Source organism: Pinus tabuliformis, chromosome 1_1 (assembly GCF_031772625.1).
Source record: "Pinus tabuliformis cultivar Carrire ecotype Pingquan chromosome 1_1, CPIR1, whole genome shotgun sequence".
Taxonomy (NCBI): Eukaryota; Viridiplantae; Streptophyta; class Pinopsida; order Pinales; family Pinaceae; genus Pinus; species Pinus tabuliformis.
Window position 1 is genome coordinate 571,804,562 of NC_142297.1, and position 20,245 is coordinate 571,824,806.

Below are 20,245 nucleotides of genomic sequence, written 5' to 3' on the forward strand. Positions count from 1 at the left end.
ACCAAGTCAGACCACAAACTCTCCCACTCTGGTAGCTTCTCCCTCCCATTTACCCAAGCCTGGTAGCTATGCAAGCTCTTGGGAAGGCCTAGAAGTACTAGGTTGATAAGATTATCTTCAACAACTGTAACACCAACACTTCCAAGCTCATCTCGATATTGGGTGAACTTGGTCAAGTACTTTGGTATTGTGTCACCCTTCTCCATCTTGTTTTCTTGAGCTTGTCCTTTATTTCCAGCTCCCTGTGGTCACTTCTATTTTGAAATAGGTCTATCAAGGCCTTCCACATAGCATATGGAGTCTCCTTACCGTGGAGGTTCGAGACAATATGACCTCAAAATCCTTCTAGGATAATCCTTCTCGCCTTTGCAACACATTTTCTCCACTCTTCTAGATCTTGAATGTTGGTTGCTGGGGGCTTAGGAATATCTTTGTCTATGAATTCCTTAAGTTCATTTTCTTCCAACATTGTCTCCATCCAGTCCTTTCAAAAAATATAGTTAGAACTACCCTTAAGGGCATATTCGAGTCTCAATATGTAGAACAACATCCTTCTGGTTCTGAAGTATGATACTACAAATTCGATTTCAACTGCAAAAGACAAAATCATATTCTCCTCTTCTAGAGTGATTTATGCTCTGATACCATGTAAAAATGCCTTGTAGATTCAAACTGCTAATTGTAATTTGCTAAAACAATAAACTTGAATCTACTCTACTCATCAATGTAAACAATTAAACAATCGCGAAATCACGAAGCATACAAGAGAAAGAATTCAATCAACGCATTACACAATAATTTCCTGAGGAAAACACAACTAAAAACCCTTGCTATCTGTATATTGCATTAGTTAGAAAATATGAGAAGATTACAATGCTTTGCTCAAGCTCGAGCAACCTTTGCACTATCTCGATCTATCTCACTGCTTCCTAGACAAGCCCATGCTTATACTTAACCAATTTCTCACTTTCCCAAGTCCCTATTTCCTAGCGTTTTTTTCCTTGGGAATTAACCCTTATTAATTAGGAAAAATCCTCAATTGGAATTGCGCAATCCTCATAAGCCTTCCTTTGACTACGTGCAACACCTGTATAATTCATATGATTATACAACTGATAGTACATTGTTCCTGGACTCCAATATAAATTGGGTAACTCTCAGATTAGACATGCATGAGTTATTTATGAGTGAATCATCAGTTAACTGGTTGATCACTACAGACAAAACCACACTACTAGTCCTCCCATTAGTTTATCCAACAATTGGAACTAGTTTAACTGACTTTAACTCAGTTAAACTAAATTAATTAATTACAACTTAAAATAAACTCAACGAGGGCTCCTATAATGTAGGAGATACTCTACATGACTCAAGTTAGACCTCAACTCGAATTAACTGAGCCAACTAAGTCAAAATAACTTAGTTAACTAATACAAGTTGTCATGTGATGTGGAATTATAATTTTATTCCCAATTTAAGGACAAAATTAAATTAGGAATTTCTTGTTGTATTTTCAACACTTAGAGATTTTGGTTAGTATAAATGGAACCGATCCTAGTGAATATAGTTAAATTTCATTTTTAAAGTATTTGAAATGGGGTTACAATTAGTTGGTAAACTAAATAAACTAGATCGTAATCTTCTGCATGCAAGGATGAAATACAATTGGCACAAGAATAAAGGAGAGACATGATTCAACTAAAGTGTGATGAATTTGAAGGGAAAAATGATGGTTTCTCATGGAGATTTACCTAAACTAGATGATATAACATGGGTACAGGGATTTGGGTTAATAGAATTAGAGTTGATAGAGGGTAAACCATGAAATATATGAAAAAAGTCCATAAGTGATTTGTTCCCTATGATTTTATTCTTAGATCTTATGATATGACCCTTGTATCTTTCAATCTTAAACAAACCAAAGGTATCACAATTTGTGCATGTCTTTTCCTTAAAGTAGGAGTAATGTGAAGAGTAGAAAAGGGAAAAGAGGGAGCAAATATGAATCAATTTCATCCACGCATAGATGAAGTGAAACCTTCTATATAAGTTGGTTGAGATTTGAATCTTCAAAAGAATTAAGTTTGAGTGTGAAGAGAGTTTCCTCACTCATTTTTGGAAGTTGAGTCATCAAGAATCTCATGTCTTAACACATATTCTCCAAATCAGAAATGTAAGAATATAACCTTTGATTTTATATCATCCAATCTGAATGGAATCACCATTTCCACTACCAAATAATTTTTTTGTTGTTGGATGTAATAAATATGAAAGACCTTTCTTGGGAAACATAAAAATTTAGCAATGAGATATGTGAAGCAAAGAGTAGGGATTCCCTTCTTCATTTATTTATAGAGGGTGGTACTCCCTCACTTCAACAACAAAACACAATATGCATACTCATATTTAAGGTTAGTATATGTTGTGTGTTTGAATATGAATGATGTTCATTAAATCCATCATAGATAAGGATTATATGTCCATAACAAAATCTTCCCAAAAACAAATGAAAAAGAAAACACAAGAAAGTTATACAAATCTACAATCTTATTGCCAATGGATAATGAGTAGAGAACCTCACAAGAGAATGGGTAGTACCTATACATAAACAATTAGTATAAACCATGATGCAATTCTCAAGACATATAAGAACAAAAAAATAGGTAACACACATTTGAAATTCCAAAATACATTGAAAGGTTTAGAAGGAGAGTTGGTTCAAATGAACAAATCCACTCATTAAATGCTATAATCCATAAGAAGGCTTTTTATTATCCCAAATTTGGTTTAACACAATCATTCACAAGTGTCTTTAAAATCTTATTAAGAATAGAAGAAATGAGTTAAAATATTGACAATAAGTATAAAATGTAGCTTAGAGTGATGCCACTTTCTTCAATAGACCATAATGTTGAGAAATTGATAGGGGCAACAATTACGATGATTTCTCTTTACTTGATAATTTCTTATGAAGTTATGTTGGTTTCTAATTAATTTTAAATTATGTTTTTTTCATCAAACAATTACCAAAACCATAAACTATTAAGATCACAAATAGACAATGAACACAATATGTAGGCTCCAAGCCAGGGAAAAACCCCTCCAAGGGGAAAACCTAGAAAATTCTTCTCTTCTTATAGAATCAAATCAAATGAGGAATCCAAGGCCCAAACAACAAGACCAAGACCTTCAACAAGAGCCAAGTCATCCCTCCTCCCAATCTCTTCTGGCAAGTCAAAGTCAACTCAAGTCAGAACCTTCCAATTCAGCTCCAACTTAAGAATTTCGGACCTGTAGTAAATCTGGAACTTTGGCCCTTGCAACAACTTCAAAATTTCGCACGTGTGAGAGATATATGGAATATTTTAGGGCATAAACTTTGATTTTCTTATTCTTTTTGTCTCTTGCTTTCTTGCTCCTTCTTCTCTTGAATTTCATTCTTCTTTTCTTGGAGATCTAGCTTGCATTTGTGGTGCTTCAAATGAAGTTGAATTGTCTCTATTTATACACATGCAAGAGGTTGAATTATGGCAAATATTCTTTTGACTCAACAAACCCTAGAAGCATGAATAACATGCTTGACCTAGATGACCAAATAAATTGAGCATGAAACCCATGCTTATAAATTAATATATTTTTTTTCTTCTTTTGATCTTTACATGAAAGATACAATAACATAAGTACAATGGCAATTATGAAGATCAAACTTGGTTACATTTTCTAACACACTAGAGGAATGACATGAAGAAAAATTAAACTTCATCTCTTAGATGCTCTAACTAATCCATGAATTTTATGAAATACAAAGACAAAAGAAACTATCTCGACGTTATATAAATCAAAGAGAGAAAGTGATAGAGAAGCACTTAAATATTGAAGAGTTTAAGTGTGAAGGGAGTGAAAAGGAAGTGATGAGAGAAGTGGTTGAGGATCATAACAAATAAAAACAAAAAAGATAAAGGATTTGGAACCCCTTTTCATCTTGAACTCCTTTTATAGTATGAAAGTTTCATGTGTCTCATACATTACCCTCTTCTCAAAATATGCTTTGTATTTGAATAATACGAATGCTTTATACATGACAATAGAAATGGTATAAAAATCATAGACACATCATGAAAATGAAAGGTCATGATCTTTGGTGATTAATTATCATCATTTGTATCATTATTTATTATAGTGGTATATAATGTATATTTATTTATCTTCAAATTTTAGCTCAATTAATCGGTACCATTATTACGGGACATTGTCGATAATCATGCATGTTGTGCATGTTGTGTATGTTACTTAATGTAATTGAAGACTATAAAATTAAGTGTATTAAGTCTATGTTACTTGCTTTACATTAAATACCGTCTTTGAAATGAGGGAAATGCCCTAAAGTTTCTTGATAAATGATTTAAAAATAAAATAAAATATATCTTTACTTGTCGTCTCTTTAAATTATACTTTTTGGTAGAGGGGTACATCTTCATTTTACCTTTAACTTTCTTTATATTCTTTACTTATATTGTGATGTTTATGGAATCAAGATAATGACATATTTTATGATATTAACAACGTTGCCCCATTAAAATGGGGCCAATCCATCCTATGTTAATCCTCTTCAATGATGTATAATGAGACTTTAAAGGAGACTTATTCAAATCCGCTTCTTAATACACCTTTGGGAAGTATCTAAAATATTTAGGAATGTGGAATCAATTAAACTATCTCAAGTTAATGTGTTGATTGTCTTATGAGACAATACCTATGATTTGGTTGACAGCAAGATATAATAATTGTTTGTTGATACTTTTAGGTCAAGCCATAGTTTCGTTAGTGGTGGAAAATTGATCTTCAACTATAATTCTATCTATAAGTGTCGCCTTATTAGTCTTTACCTATGGCAAAGAAGGGACTATAGCGATCAAAAGATAGTTGACCGACTATTAATTGTGTTGACTTCTCAAAACTATATATTAAGCGATGCATTAACTTAGCAAAAATTATTTGATTGAGCAATAAGATTTGAGGTCTTATTGCGGGCTTAATTTTTTTAAGCAAAGTCTTATTGCGTTTAAAATCTTATCCAAACTCTTTTTGCAGGCTTAAACGTTTTATCCAAATTTTTATGATCGTTTAAAATTTTATCCAACCTTTTATTGCAGACTTAAACTTTTTATCCAAAGTTCTATTGCCGACAATTTTTTCTTGTAGGTCTCTGTTTATTTTATCCAAAGTTATTTTAAGTCTTTGGCTGCTTACTTAATTGCCAGCACACCACTTCGTGGCAAGTTACATGCCTATTATAGCTGGCAGAGCTCCTCTATATTTTAGAGAGCTTTCTTCTCGTCTCCACTTCTTCTCTCTGTTGCTCCCCTGCTAGCATGTTCTCCATTTTCCTCTCGTCCACAATTTCACCATCTACTCGTCTCCACCTCTTCTCTCTGTTGCTCCCCTGCTAGCATGCTCTCCATTCTCCTCTCATCCACAATTTCACCATCTATTGCTCGTAGGCCTGACACATCTCGTCCACAATTTCACCATCTATTGCTTGCAAACTTGAAATGTGTCAAGACATCCATACCAGTTCATAAGCCTGCAACCCCTTGATTCTTAGCACCCCATGGGCACAACCTATAGCATCCAACATTCGACATTCCCACCACTACAAAGTTTCCCTCCTCTGCAAGAGCGCATACACCCAATTGCTGCAAGTATACACCCAAATGGTTGAATCCATGTTCCCCTCTACAACCCTTGCAGTGTCCCCCTCTATAGCCCTTGCAGGTATGCATTCACTTATATCATATTGAACGCTACTGGTCTCTCCAAATAGAGAAAATATATCAGTTGATTTTGATTCCGATCGCTTCTTCAAATTATGACTTGAAATTTTGACTGCCTGGAGCTTCACATCCACTAATGTATGGGTAATTAACCTTGCATTATTTTTTCTCTTTCATTCATAGGCATTCTCATTCTCAATAGAGAGATAGAGCTCCAAGTCCTAAGGAACCAAGAGAAAATTGAATAACACGATTTGAAGCGAGTGTAAGGTTGAAAATATCACCCTTCAATGTAGAATGCTTTAGAAATAGCTTAGCACAACCACAATCTACATTCATTGTGATTCATACTAGAACACAGAATTTGTAATAATAAAAACAAAAAGAACATTGATCTATAAGTCGATATCATGTATTGTTCAGGCCAATTGACTTACCGCAAGTATGCATTGATATGCTGTGTTGTTTCCCAGAAGGGTCTTAAGCCGTCCAGTTCTTGAGTCTCCTTCATTTATAGAGTAACTATAATTTCGTTTTCATCATTTCTGCATTAAGATTGATAGTGTAACTGTGATTTCGTTTTCATCATTAATTCAGAAAGACTTAAATTCGAAAGGAGCTCAAGTCTCCATATTCGAAAAAGACGCATAACAATCATGATCACATCAAACGTTTAAAGCAATTGGTTTCCTTACATAACCTTCCCTTATCCACTGTAGTAGATCTCATGATCACATCAAACGTTTAAAGCAATTGGTTGCCTTACATAACCTTCCCTTATCCATTGTAGTAGATCTGCATTTAACTTTGCATCTCTACATACCATGACTTCCATTATCCACTGTAGTAGATCTGCATTTAACTTTGAATCTCTACATCCCATGACCGTTTTAAACACCAATCTCTTATAATCTCTCTCTCCAAGACTTTGTTAAATGCTTTGTTAACACTACATTTGATGTACAAGGATTGATATAGATCACTACCAGAGAAATTTCATGTTTTCCTACTTAAGAATATTTTAAATATTGGTAGAACATATAATAAAATGACGCTTTAATATTGCTAGAAAATTCTGTTTCCAAAATGCATAAATGATTATATATATAAATCCCTATTCCTCCTCCATGTTGCAGAACAACTCTTCCTAAGTTGACATTGGCATGGAAAATACTTCTCTATCCTTGCATTTGGATAATCTTACACTAACTCGAAAATGGGACAACCTTCCTTGAGCACTCAAAAACAACAGAAGGAACATTGGAGTAGATCAACTCAAAAAATGTGAGCACTCAAAAACAACAGAAGGAAAATTGGAGTAGATCAACTCAAAAAATGTTTCACCAAATTGTTTTAGTGCAAAAATTAGTTTGAAAATAGAAGATTATAGCAAAGAAAACTTTCAATTCCTGGGACGTAAATCATCTTCGTCATTCTTTCTATCATCTCATATCACATGATCAAGGTGAGGGGCTGGAAAACATCCTCGCTCTCATCTCATGTCTAGCAAAAATGCATGCATGATGCCAAGTGTTCTATTATTACTTTGTTGGTTTGTACACACTCATGTTTTGCATGAATTACACGTGTAACTTTCAATTTGATAAGTGTTGTCTTTTAGTTTCATGTACCTCTACAGTTTCACGTTCTGTTGTTCAGTTAGCATAGTTAGCATCGCATATGGATTCTTGGGATACTATGGTTAAATCCTAGAGATATTGGCTTCCAACCATGTAGTAAGTTGTCTTCCTCAGTGTGTTGAATTTTTTAATTCTGAAACCAATATTATCTTCTTCTCAAGATCTATGCTCTCTGTTTCAGTCTCCAAAATTGGAGAAAGTTGTATTGCCTAACAGATAACAGTTCAAGCTCCATGATATAATGTTGGTGTAGTGTGCAAAACTGGAGAAAGTTATATTGCCTAACAGATAATAGTTCAAGCTCCATGATATAATGTTGGTGCATTTTCAACAATTATGGATGGATTTATCATCTTCACTACAACTAACCAACAATTACCTAACTTCTCCTATCAACATCCATATTGCATGCAATAGTAACACGTATAAACATGATTTTGTACTCCCCAAACATGATAGTTAGATGTATTTTGTACTCACCAACTCTGATAGTTACAACTGGCAGAAACTCACATAATCTCTTTCGAACTCCTCTGCAACATTTGTGGTTGACTCCATCAACTACTTTCTTACTTTCAAATTTCTTCCACTCTTATAAGCATTCATCACCTCTAACAAAAATCATTTCAGGTGTATATGATACATTCAAATTCTTCTTCATTGATGTATCGGTAAGTTATCGGCTAAAATATTTTAATAAAAAGTGGACAACTTAAACTGGGAGCGGGAGAAAAAATACACATAATTTTTGACAATGAGGATTAATTACATAGGATCGCTGGAGTTATTAAGTTTATTCCTAAAAATTGATCGTGATTTCATTGGAGGTTGGAAGCCCTGGCGTTTTCTACAAGATTCTGGCTAAGGAACTGATATGGACATGGGCACTCCGAAGAAGTAGAAAAGTTAGGAAAGGAACATATGTTGTTTGACTAAAAGGTAGTTAATAATTAAATATTTATTGAATAAAGAAAATCATTACAATGTAGCTCATCCATCCCTAATCTATTTATAAATAAAATAAAATAAAAATAATTCTTTGGAAACTATCCATGAAGTGTATATTAACGTAAAAAAACTTGTTACATTTATTGGATTGGGTTGGTGGTATTGCAGGGATAATAAGAGCGACTGATGAAAAGCCAAATTTGTCGCCTACCGCTTATCACCGAAATAATAGAACAAGGAATTATAAGAGAAAGAACAAGCGGAAAGCATTGACGAATATTCTGGATGGAAGTTAGTAGACAAACAGAGGCAAGAACGACATTCGAGTGGGAATTCGAGTGGGATGTCAGGGGATGATATTCCCGAATGTTTATTTTATTGACAATGGAAATAAAATCGGAGTTGTCTATGCAGTGATTCTTTGGAGTTTTTGGTGCTTGGAAGAATTTGAGCTGAAATCTTGATTTGTATTATTTAAAATAATTTTTTGATTCTATATATAGATTCAGCAACATTAAAAACTCTTAGGACACTTCTATGGTGCAGGATTTACCCATCAATCTTGTGATTTCAATGAATTTTGGCCGGATTTTAGAGAAATTAAACCAGAAAAATCTACTGGAAAAACTTTCAAAAAATCACACTAAAAACAACTCTATAGAGTTGTCTATAATACTACTTTTTAGAGTTTAAAATTTGAATAACATTCTTACATGCAATCCATTTATAATTCACTAACTGTATATTACTAAAAACTTAAATTATTCCTCGGATGCGGGTGACTGAAGCGGTTTTAAACTTGACAGGACTGGGATGGGGCGAGGCGGCTTGACACTTGCCCACCCAGTACAAGGTGTTAAATGTTGGTGATAGGAGTTACACCTGGCATGCGCGCAAGCAGGTTTATTACATCCCCCCGTCAGGTGATTCGAGCTCATTCTCTCTGCCCACTGCAACGGATCCTCCCTCCGCACGCTGCTACTTGCAAGAGATGACGGCGATCATCAATGCAGCAGTTATGAATGTGGTTTTTCGTGACAGGTTTGGCAAGCTTAAGGAGTGGCAATGCCCTGCGCTCAAGCTCATTCCTTGCGAATTGTTTGTTTGGGCTCATCCCATCGCCTCTGTTCGAACTCCGGTTCTTTCGGAAGTTCCTGAGCCTTTGACAAGGAAGCTCTGTTTGGCCTTCCAAGGGCAGCTCCTTTGGCACATATCTTTCCATGGGAGGGCTCTGGGTCTAAGTCTGAAGATTCTCGGGTTGGTTTATTATCTTGTTTTCTCTGTCCTGGCCGCCGGTTCTTATGGAATGCGTCTGAGTAATCCTTTTACAGTTTGCGTCCCCTATTCCACAATTTCGTCTTCTGCCCGGTCTCCAAGTTGGGAGGGAGGAAGATTAGTATAGGCAATCTATCTGGTATTCTAAGGCATTCTCCCGGGTCCTCGCGCATTTGTTGTTCTGAGCACCAGGCGGACTGCAACCTTCCCATTACCCCTTCTTCAATGGCTCATCTACGTCAGAGAATGGGGTGCCGTAGAGGGCAACCCCGGCGCGCTCCAACTGGTTCTTCCTCGGACTCGCCCGCCCCCACCAGTGAACTCTTCACTGGTCGTTATCCTGGAACCCGAAGTGGGCGCAGGAGACGGCAGGCTTCCAGCCATTATCGTGGGCCTCCATCCTCGACAAGCTCAGCCATTTTCACTTTCAATAGCTCTCTGCATCGGCCCCGGATAACTGCCCACATATCTGTGTTCTTCTATGAGACAACTCAGTTGGAAGGTTCAGATTCTCATCCGGGTGGCTCGGGAGCAGTTGCTGGTCCTTCCTCTGCGATTCAATTCGGCATTGGAGTGGCGCCGCAGCATGTTCAGGAAGCCCCAGGATGCAGCACTCAGGATGCTGAGATGGTGCCAGCGGATCCCGGACCCTCCAATCAGATCGCTGCTCCTGTTGATGATGTGCCAGATTTCGGTTGGTGCCAAATCGTGGAAGAACCGCCTGCTGACTAGTCTGTTCTCGCTGACGTGGGTTTGTCTTTTTGGTTTTGTAATGGTTTATTTCGGGCATGTCTACTATAGTTCTGTTGTAGAAAGGCGATAGGCAGATTTGCTGTTTGGGTTCATGTGGTTCTCCAGAAAAACTTCATCCTGATCCCCTCCATGGGTTCTGCCACTGGTTTCATATCTGCTTTCTTGAGAATTTTGGCTCTTTTCAAAGCAATGCACTGACTTCGATCCTTATGTAAATATTTTTCATTTTTTTAATAAATTTAACCTTACTCAGACAAAAAAACAAAAAACAAAAAAAACACTTAAATTATTACAATCCATTTCACCCTACAAAACATAATAGTGGGAAGCTTGTACCATTGCTGACGGAAGCTGGTGGCATTTAATGTTGGCACGGTCAAGAACAATATATGGGCAGTTTTATTATGATCCTTAGTAGTATTTGACATTTATGGAGGACAGTTTTATTACGATCCTAGTATTTGACATTTATGGATATATGCATAATTTCATATCTGGAAGTTGAGAGTTTTTTTATCAAAAGAATCGGATAATAGTGTCTCTTTATTTAAGAGTTTGATTATTATTATTACAATTATCATTATAATAATAATAATTATTATTATTATTATTTTAATTTAAAAAATATTTTTCCAATATAAATATAAATATAAACATCAAATCATCTTAAATTGCAAACCATATATGTAGAGACTATTATTTTTTAATTTAAAAAATATTTTCTCAATATAAACATAAACATAAACATCAAATCAAATCATCTTCTTGAATTGCAAACCATGTATCCAGAGATTATCGCTGCTGTAGGTATACTATGGAATAAATTAACATTTATTTGTTTAGGCATTTATTGGTTTCTTAAATGCCAAAACAAAAGTATCTCCCGGCAGGGACTCCCAGCTGCATGCAGTCTTGTTTATCAAGGGATCGACTTCTTTTATAGGTGAATTTTCATGGACAGTGACACTCAAATTTTCGATTTCAATTTTGTTTGTGAGAGTTTCTCCATTTGTAGTTTGTAATTTGACTTTTGCGAGTGTTGATTCACGTGGATTTGTTAATGTTTCCTAATTGATGAGCCATTTCTTAATTTTCTTGTGTATTTTTTTTATTATTCAATATTTCTTAATTTTCTTGTGTATTTTTCCTATTATTCAATTTTTAGATTTATAAAAAGAACATTGGATAGGATTCCAAATCAGAAAATTTTAACACTTTATTAGCTAAAACCCTGTCAAAATTTTCAAGGAATTTTTGCATTTTTGTTGTTGTTGTGAACATGAATTTATTATAAAATTTTATAATATTATATATTTAATTATAAAAATTACTAATTTCCCTTCCAAATTCAATTTAATATTGGTAACCATGACCAATCATTCTGGGTGTTTATAAGATTACACAGAGGAATTGGACACAATATCAAATACACAATTAAAACGGTTTTACTTCTTATCAGTTTTTTAAAATTAACATTTTGATTATATTTTATTTAAAAAATTATATTTGATTAACCAACCTAACATTAGTGCAATTGTTTTTTTAGAGAGAATAAATAAATAATAATTTTGCTTTAATAGGCCATTTTATTTTGTTAGTAAGGTTTATATTTAAATTAAAATTGGTTTAAATAATATTAATTTTTTTTATATAGTAAGTTATCTTTTTTTTTTTATATAATATGATAACCCATTTTTTCCATGTTATAATTTTTTATTTTTAATTAAAATATATTAATATATATTTTTAAAATTAATAAATTATTATTTTTTATTTATTATTAAAAGTTATTTATTGAGTTGAGGGGTTTATTCTATAACTTAGTATAAGGGTGATCTAGATTCCATCCCTGCTCAATGTGGTATTGATATTCTTCTCTTTTTTAGTTCTAATTTAAAAGAGACGAATATCAATACCACATTGAGCAGGGATGGAATCTAGATCACCCTTATACTAAGTTATAGAATAAACCCCTCAACTCAATAAATAACTTTTAATAATAAAATATTCTTTAAATTAAAAAAATATTTGGTTAATTTTGTTTAAAAGTATTATAAAATGTAATCTCACTCTAACTATGCTTGCTTTATTGATGGTCAATTTACAACTTAATATAAGGAAAATATGAGAAAAATCTTTCACTCTAATAGAACTAAAATATTCGTTAAATAAAAAAATATTTGGTTAATTTTGCTTAAAAGTATTATAAAAGGCAAACTCACTCTAACTATGCTTGCTTTATTGCTGGTTGATTTTACAACTCAATATAAGGAAAATATGAGAAAAATATTTCACTCTCACTATTAATTATAAATAAAATATTTCCATATCCATATGAAAAAGATAATTTTATATCAACTTTTAAAATTCTTTTAAATTAATTAAACAAAAAAAATATTCTTAATATAAAATTAATATGTGACATTTAAAAAATACTAATAGTAATTGAACTAATATATATCTGTCTTAACCACAAATTTAACAAGTGCTTGAGAGATCAAATCTCTTGAGGTCTGGTGGGCTCCAGTATTGCAGCAATAATGCTGCAACTCCTGGGACTCCCTTCTTTACTTTTATCAACCCGGTAGTTCGTAACAAACTTGGAAGCGACGGTGTTGTATGCACCAATACTAGCTCTTGCCGCAGCTGTCACTTGGTCAGTTGGCACAAGTCCGCTAGGGGCTTAAGCCAACTTCTATGAGCTCTTAGAAGAAGCTTTTTAACCGATGGATGGAAGCTAACTCAAAGGAAGCTAATCTACTTTCGGAAAGAAACTGAAAGCCAACAAGTAACGCAAACCCGAGCAAACCCTAATTCTACCAGCTAGTCCTACTGATGCAAAGGAGAGAAATGCAAATACTAAGAGAGATGTCATTACTTCTATGAAGGTGAAATGCATGTGTCTAAACTACCTTTATCTGAAGAAAACATCTTTTTGTGTTTTTGAGTAAGTTATTAGAATTATCTTGCATGTGTTTTTAACTGACTTTTTATTGTGCAGGGGTGGATCAAGGAGGAGAAATGCTTGGAAAAGGTTGGGAATGTTCAGAGAGGGTCTAAGGAGTCCCTAACACCCTTCCAGAGGGTGTGACAGAGTTTGGCTATCAAGAAACCTCATTCATGAGCTTCTACAGGAAGTCTGCAGGGGTTCTACAGGATGTTTCAGGAATTTCTACAGGATGTTCAAAGATTTCTACAGGATGTGTAAGAATTGGATTTTGGAGGATGGGTGAGTGAAGGAAGATGCATGGATGGATAAGGAGGTAGGATAGGGGCCTGAAAGGACCTAGGGACGGATGGATGGAGTGGTGAGAGGGTGTAGAAGGCTGACTTATCTTGAAGAAGGCTAAGACAATGGAGGAGCAAGAAGGTAGGGTTACGTGGGCAAAAGAACAGTTGTGAGACGGGGAACCTAATTGGGAGGTGGAGCAGCTGGCCTGGACGAAGCTTAGGTGGATGAGAGAGTGTAGGAGATGCCCTGCACGATGTACACTTAATCGAATCAACCAAGTCCTGCACACAATCGAAATCTTAGCTAATCTATTCTAACCATCAATGAAACAAATGAACAACAGCTTTATTTATAAAGAGAACCATGTGCATCACTTAAGCAAAGAAGCATTTCAGAGGTCTGAACGCATAACTAACTTCTACAAATGAAAACATTACACCAAGGATTGCATGGTCAAGCAAACTAGTGTTTTTGTTGGGGTAGCACTGTTTCTGCAATTCCAGCCCCTGATCCAATAAGGATGAGGTGAAACTGAGAGTGTTGTCAACCCTTTTCTTGGAGCTTTATATGTTATTATCCTACCAATCTATTCTACACATCTGCAGCAATTCTATTTATCACCAGTGACCTATTTAACCAACACAACTAAATCTGCTCAACAGAAACACGTTTCAAATGCATAAAAGGAAAATCGCGATGCATAAAGAAAAGATAACAATACAAAGAAGGAGGCCCTAGGCTCTCAAGTTGGGCCCAACCCCGAGAGCTATCACTCCTATAGAAAACTCAGAGCTGATATCAAATCAGACTGCTTCTCATTATCAAAAAATAATCATAAGTCAAGAGTTATGCCAAAAATGGCTACAAGAGAACAAAATAAAGCTAGCAGCACTGAGTGCAAAATATGCAAGAGTTTCCAAAAGTCCCTCACAAAGGCTGAGGCCTTAACATTTATACACCACGAGGCCCTAGCTGGCCTCCTAAATCTATGGGACTTGGCTGCCCAAACTGTGAGTGAACAGCTCCTTCCAAAAATCTGTTTGGCTGCCTTCTAGATCCGGTTTTGGTGGCCTTTGGAGCTCGGAGTTGGGGGTGAGGATCCCGAGGAAGGCTATTTAATGCCATAGACAACCCCCCTACGAATTCTCAACCCAAACTTGGCTGTCTCCTAGCCCATGACTGCTCGGTTCTGCTCCAACATATGTCAAAAAACCTGAAATGAGCACGTGTTAGCCACCTAGGAAGAGTGACTACCCTTATTCGTACAAATGACATAAACATACTGAAAAATAATGCATAAGTTATGAAAAATGAAGGATTGAACAAGGATAATTAGGCCAAATGAGCCCAAAATGTTACCAAATTTGGGGCTCATCATCACCCCCCTGCTAAAATGATTGCTCATCCCTGAGCAACTAGTCCAGCTCCTCGTCTTTCATTGCTTTAATTGCCACCCTCACATCCCAGGCTTCTGAAGTAGTATCCTCCTCATTGTCATGGAATCCGGCCTTCCTTTCCACCTCTTCCCACTGCTTATGCTCTTCTTTTTCTATGCTTCCTTCTAACAATCCAAAAAGCAAAGGTGGACTTAGCTTGAGGCCAATCCAGCTGGCCTGGAGGTTCTGCATAGACTTCTTGTAAAGAGGCACCCGTGCCAAGGCCTCCCTCATTCTAGTTGGAGTGTGATATTCCCTGATTTTGAGGCTGTGGGACAGTGTGTTCCACCTATTGGTTGCAAGCATGAACACAATTGTCCCCTAACAACCACTCCATATCCTTGAAGTGTGCTATAGCCTGAGCCTGTTGATCCATGTATTTTAATAAAGCTTGAGAGTTGGTTGCTAGGTGTTGGTGGGCTGATATCAATGTGGTGGGGTCCCCTGGCTCTGCTCTAATCAGCAGTGGTTCATGTAACTCTTGGTTCATAACATCTTTGACCTCTGTCGCTCTCTTTTCTTCGTGGTTTAACCATGAGGTTAGTGCCATCAGCTGCATATCTCCCACGACTATGTTGGGGTCCCATGAAGTTACATTTGGAAGGGCCAAATTATGGAAGTAGAACTCTGATAGTTTGGCCTTGTCCTCTGTTGAGCTACTGTTACATAAATCTGTGAACTGCTGGGGGTTTTGGATTTGGGAGATACCCCTCTGTGCCAATGCATTAATTTGGAATTGCAACCACTGGTCCCGTAGGTATAGGCCATAAGATTTGGCCAGCTGCCTACATTGCAGAGCGTCCATTGCCCAACTGGCCATGCAGGCCAGTTGTGCCTCCTTTTCTTGCACCTGTTGTTTTAGAGCTTGTATCTCTATGTTTGCCTGCAATTCTCTTTCCTGTAGTTGTTGGTTTAGTTCCTCAAGACCAGCTTGCATTCCTTCTTTGCCTTGAGGTTCTGCTGTGGTGTCTTCTGATGTTGTGCCCCTTTCTTTCCTCTGTCCTTGTAGCTGTAGTTTGAGCTTCTCATTCTCTTCCTATAGAAATACTCGTTGGCAGTTTCCCACATGTTTTGCCATAGCCAATTCTCTTCTTGCCTCCTTGAGTTGTTCCTCCAAGGGGCCTATATCTGTTACTCCTTTAGACTTGGCTATTCTCATCCATGTGTGGGTCCTCACCCTTTCTTCCTCTACTGCAATGAAAAGTGGCACTTTGAATTTCTGTGGAATGATTTTTCCGGCCTCCAAAAAGTTATAATAAGAGCCCAAGCTGGGCTGGGGGCTAGGTTCCATGATGTGCTCTACCTCTTCTTCCCTTTGTGGTGATTTGGCTGCCTCCCCTTCCATTCTTTCGGTCTCCTTGAGCCTAGCTAATGTTTCCTGTAGAACGGCTTCAGCATCCTGTAGAGAGGCTTGTGAACCCAATCTTTCCATTCTCTCCCTCCAGGTAGATGTCTTCGGGCTCCCCCGCTCATAAGTGACTGATACTTTGGAGGGGGACTTCTCCTTTGGCGAGGTAGGGGTGTCTTCAATGGTAATTGGGTCTTTGGATGGAGGTTGGGGTCTGCCGGTTTTAATTCTTACACTTCTTCTTGCTTTGAAATACAGAGGAGTCTCCCTCTTTCATTTTTCCTTTGGCTTGGGAGAGGTACTTAGGGCGGCCAACACAGCTGCTACCTCCCTAGCCAGAATTTCGGACGATTTCTCCTTCTGTTTTCCTTTTTCAGGACTTCCTGTAGAAAGCCCTATAGTGGCTGATTTCTGGCTTCCTGTAGAAGCCGCTTTTATACTTCCTGTAGAAGCAGACAGCACCGTTTTAGCCTGCTTGGCTGAGGGTGCTTTTCCTTTTAGCTTGGCTGAGGCTGCCTTAGAGGTGCCCTCACCGGCTTGGACTTTTTCAGTCCTTTCTACCCTGCTCTATAGTCTTTTCTCCCTGGGTGTTGGTGTAGTTTTACCACCCCCTGTTTTGGCAGCTTGGTTTTTTTCTTGTGTTTCCTTCTGTTCTTTCTTTGGTGTTTTGCCCGGGGTTTCTTGGCCTTTACCTTTCTTCTCTGCTTGAGTGTGCTCCTTCTCCTCGCTGCTGGAGGAAGTGAGCTCCTCGGCCAAAATTCGGATGTCATCATCCTTAGACAGATTCCGAAAAGTTTCCCAGGAGAGAGGGATGGTGTAAGTGTGGAGTGCATCTTCCACGAGGAGCTTGATAAGCCCATGATGGGCTAGCTGGTCTGGCGTCCCCTCTCTCAGTTTGGTGGCACACTCAATCATGGATTGCAGGAGGAAGTAAGGAATGCTCAACTTTTGCTCTGAGGGTAGGTCCATTTGGTGCCTGAGTTCTGTGAGCAACCGGAAATGATAGCCATACACGATGCTAAATCGCCCCTCACACATAATATACTTCAAAATCTGGAGGCTAACTTCACTCCAGAGCGACTATAGGCTAGTTCTTCGAACTCCATTCTTGTCCTCTAAAAATTGTTCCTCTGGCAAGAAGAACTCCTTCTTAGCTTTCTGACCGAGTTTTCTCTCCTCCTTATCCTAGCGTACCCCCATCGGTAGATCAGTTACTCTGCTAATGAACTGTGGGGTGAGTCTGAGGGTCAATCCTCTGAAGTTGACAACAGCCAATGTCTTTGACTTTGGCTTCAAGGACCTTAGGAATTCTTCTGCAACCTCGTCATCGTGACCTTGAAGCTTGTCACAGAATGACATCCAGTGTGCACGGGAAAACAAGTCCACCACCTCAGGGGTTTCCCATAACTTCTTGGAGTCTGAAGGCTCTTTTCTAATGAACCCTCCCGGCATGGTAAAAACTTGTTTTGTTGTCCTGAGCTTGCCTGCTCGTGTACAGAAGTAGAGCTTCGGGATTTTCTTAGATAGAGCACAGAGCTATGTCTCTGTTATGCACACAATTATATAAAATTCACAACTTTCTACCCGTGAGCCTTGACAGTGGCTCAATTATAATTCAAAACCCTGGAGAAAATCCCGCATACATACTACGATGACAATTCTCATGCAGCGATAAGAAAACGGCTTGTAAATTCATGAACAGACTTTTATTCACGTTTTCCTACCCCTTCAACACGTCGACTTCACCACCTTTTGAATCAATTGCATGGGAGAATTATGTTCAGGCTTACCTTATTCCAGAATTGCCACCTTCGACGTGAACAGTCCAAATCCCTTCGTAATGCTGGGCTTCCTGTAGTGCAGCTTCCTGTAGGAGTCGTGCACGGATTCTGGGGAACGCTTCAGTGGTTCTGGACCTTCTGTGCAGCAACAGGACGTTGGAACAGGCCGAGAACTCGGGTTAACAGCCTTCAGAGAATTGAGGATGCGTACTCGGCTGCAAAACGGTTGTGAATAAATGACTGCAGTGCATCATAAGTGATTCAGCCGGCTGATTTGAATTGCTGCAGAATTCATGGCGCGGTGGTGAGCTGTCCCCGTCGACCCGTTGGCCGACGTCACCGCTATCATTCTGCTGCATGTATTCCTAACCGCCGAATCCTTCCCTTTGTATCTACTGCCGCCATTCCTGTTAGATTGCCACTTCTCTCCGACTGGACGCTTCCCACGTGTCCATTTCCTGTCTTTTCGACATAACCAAAGCCTTTCGGATCCGACGAGGCCGTCAGACTGGTTGTGGTGGCCAGTTGAATGGCTACCCGACTTGTTCAACCTGTTCATTTTCATCGTTACAAACATTTTAGAGTATAGCTTATGTAATTTGCCGAAATAAGGTTAGGCACTTACCTGTGCGGCCGTGGACGTGGTTTTCTCAGGCTTCAGGACAAGGAATGATGGATCCGCTTGCTGCTTCTTCGTGCACGGGCGCTGGAGCTCCTCTTCATTGGCTGCTGCTGGTTAGAGACCTTGAAACCCGGTTTCCTGGCTGTGAATGTTGCATGCGCCAGCTTCATGAGCTGCAGGTGTTTCCATGGTACGTGCTCTAGCCGGATCAGCTGCTACAGGATTCCTGTAGGACATCCTGTAGTCGTTTCTCCTCCTAGGGTGCATGCCGAAATAATTGAGTCACGTTCACAGGTGCAGGGTCCTTAGATTGCCTTGACAGGTAAGGTATGTGAGCCTCTGCATGCGTTTATTTCCCCAAAAATTTCCTTTATCTGAGAAAACAAAGTTCTGGTATGACTGTGCAGGTATTTCGATCATATGGAAGCAATGGTGGTGAAAGGGGGCGACACAAGTGGAGGATGGAAGAAAAGAGTGGTTGCATGCCTCCTCAACGAACTTCGAGCTTCAAATTCTTCTTCATAATCGGTCCTGGCCCGCTCAAAGGCTCTACAGGATGTTTCCTGTAGAAACACAGAGCTTCCTGTAGAAAGTCATGTAGCTTCCTGTAGAAGGCTAAACCATGACCAGATTGCGTCCAATCCTTGGAAGAGATGCGTGTTTATGGAGGGAGTGCATGTGAGGTTGCCTGGTAGCATGGTAGGGACCCTTGTCCTTGAGTTGAGAGGCCTCCTTTTTGCATGGAATACCTGCAACCTGCAACAATTTCCAAAAATTAAGCCTGTTTTTCTGTTTCTGCCTCCTTCTCTTTTTTCTTTTCCTTTTTTTCTTCTTTTTTCTTTTCCTTTTTTTTTTTTTTTTTTAAGGGACAGCAGGGGCGCCTCAATGAGGTTTTCACCCCTACTATCTGCCTTGGGCACCTCAGAGAGGTTTTCACCCAAGGTTCTTTTTATTCCAATTCTTTTTTAGAGAGACAGCAGGGGCGCCTCAATGAGGTTTTCACCCCTACCATCTACCTTGGGTGCCTCAGAAAGGTTTTCACCCAAGGATCTGTTTTATTTGCATTTTTTTTTTTGATGCTCAGGGTATGCCCAAAATAGAGGCAGAACCCTTCTCTATGACCAGCACTGATTTTTCCACAGTTTTGATGAACTCTTGCCTCGAAAGAGGTTTCCTGTAGATCTTTAGTCGATGCCCATTGACGAGCATGGGGATGGCTTCCTCATCAATGGTCCGAATAAGGATAGAACCATTGTCATTACACTTCTCCACTGCATATGGTCCTAACCATCTTGTTCTCAGCTTCCCCTTGAAATCCTTATGTCTGGAATCATACAGCAGCGCCCAATCTCCCGGCTGGAATTGTTTGTCATTGAGGTGTCGGTCGTGCCATATCTTCCTCTGAAGTTGAACCAGTTCTAAGTGGAGAAGGGCCT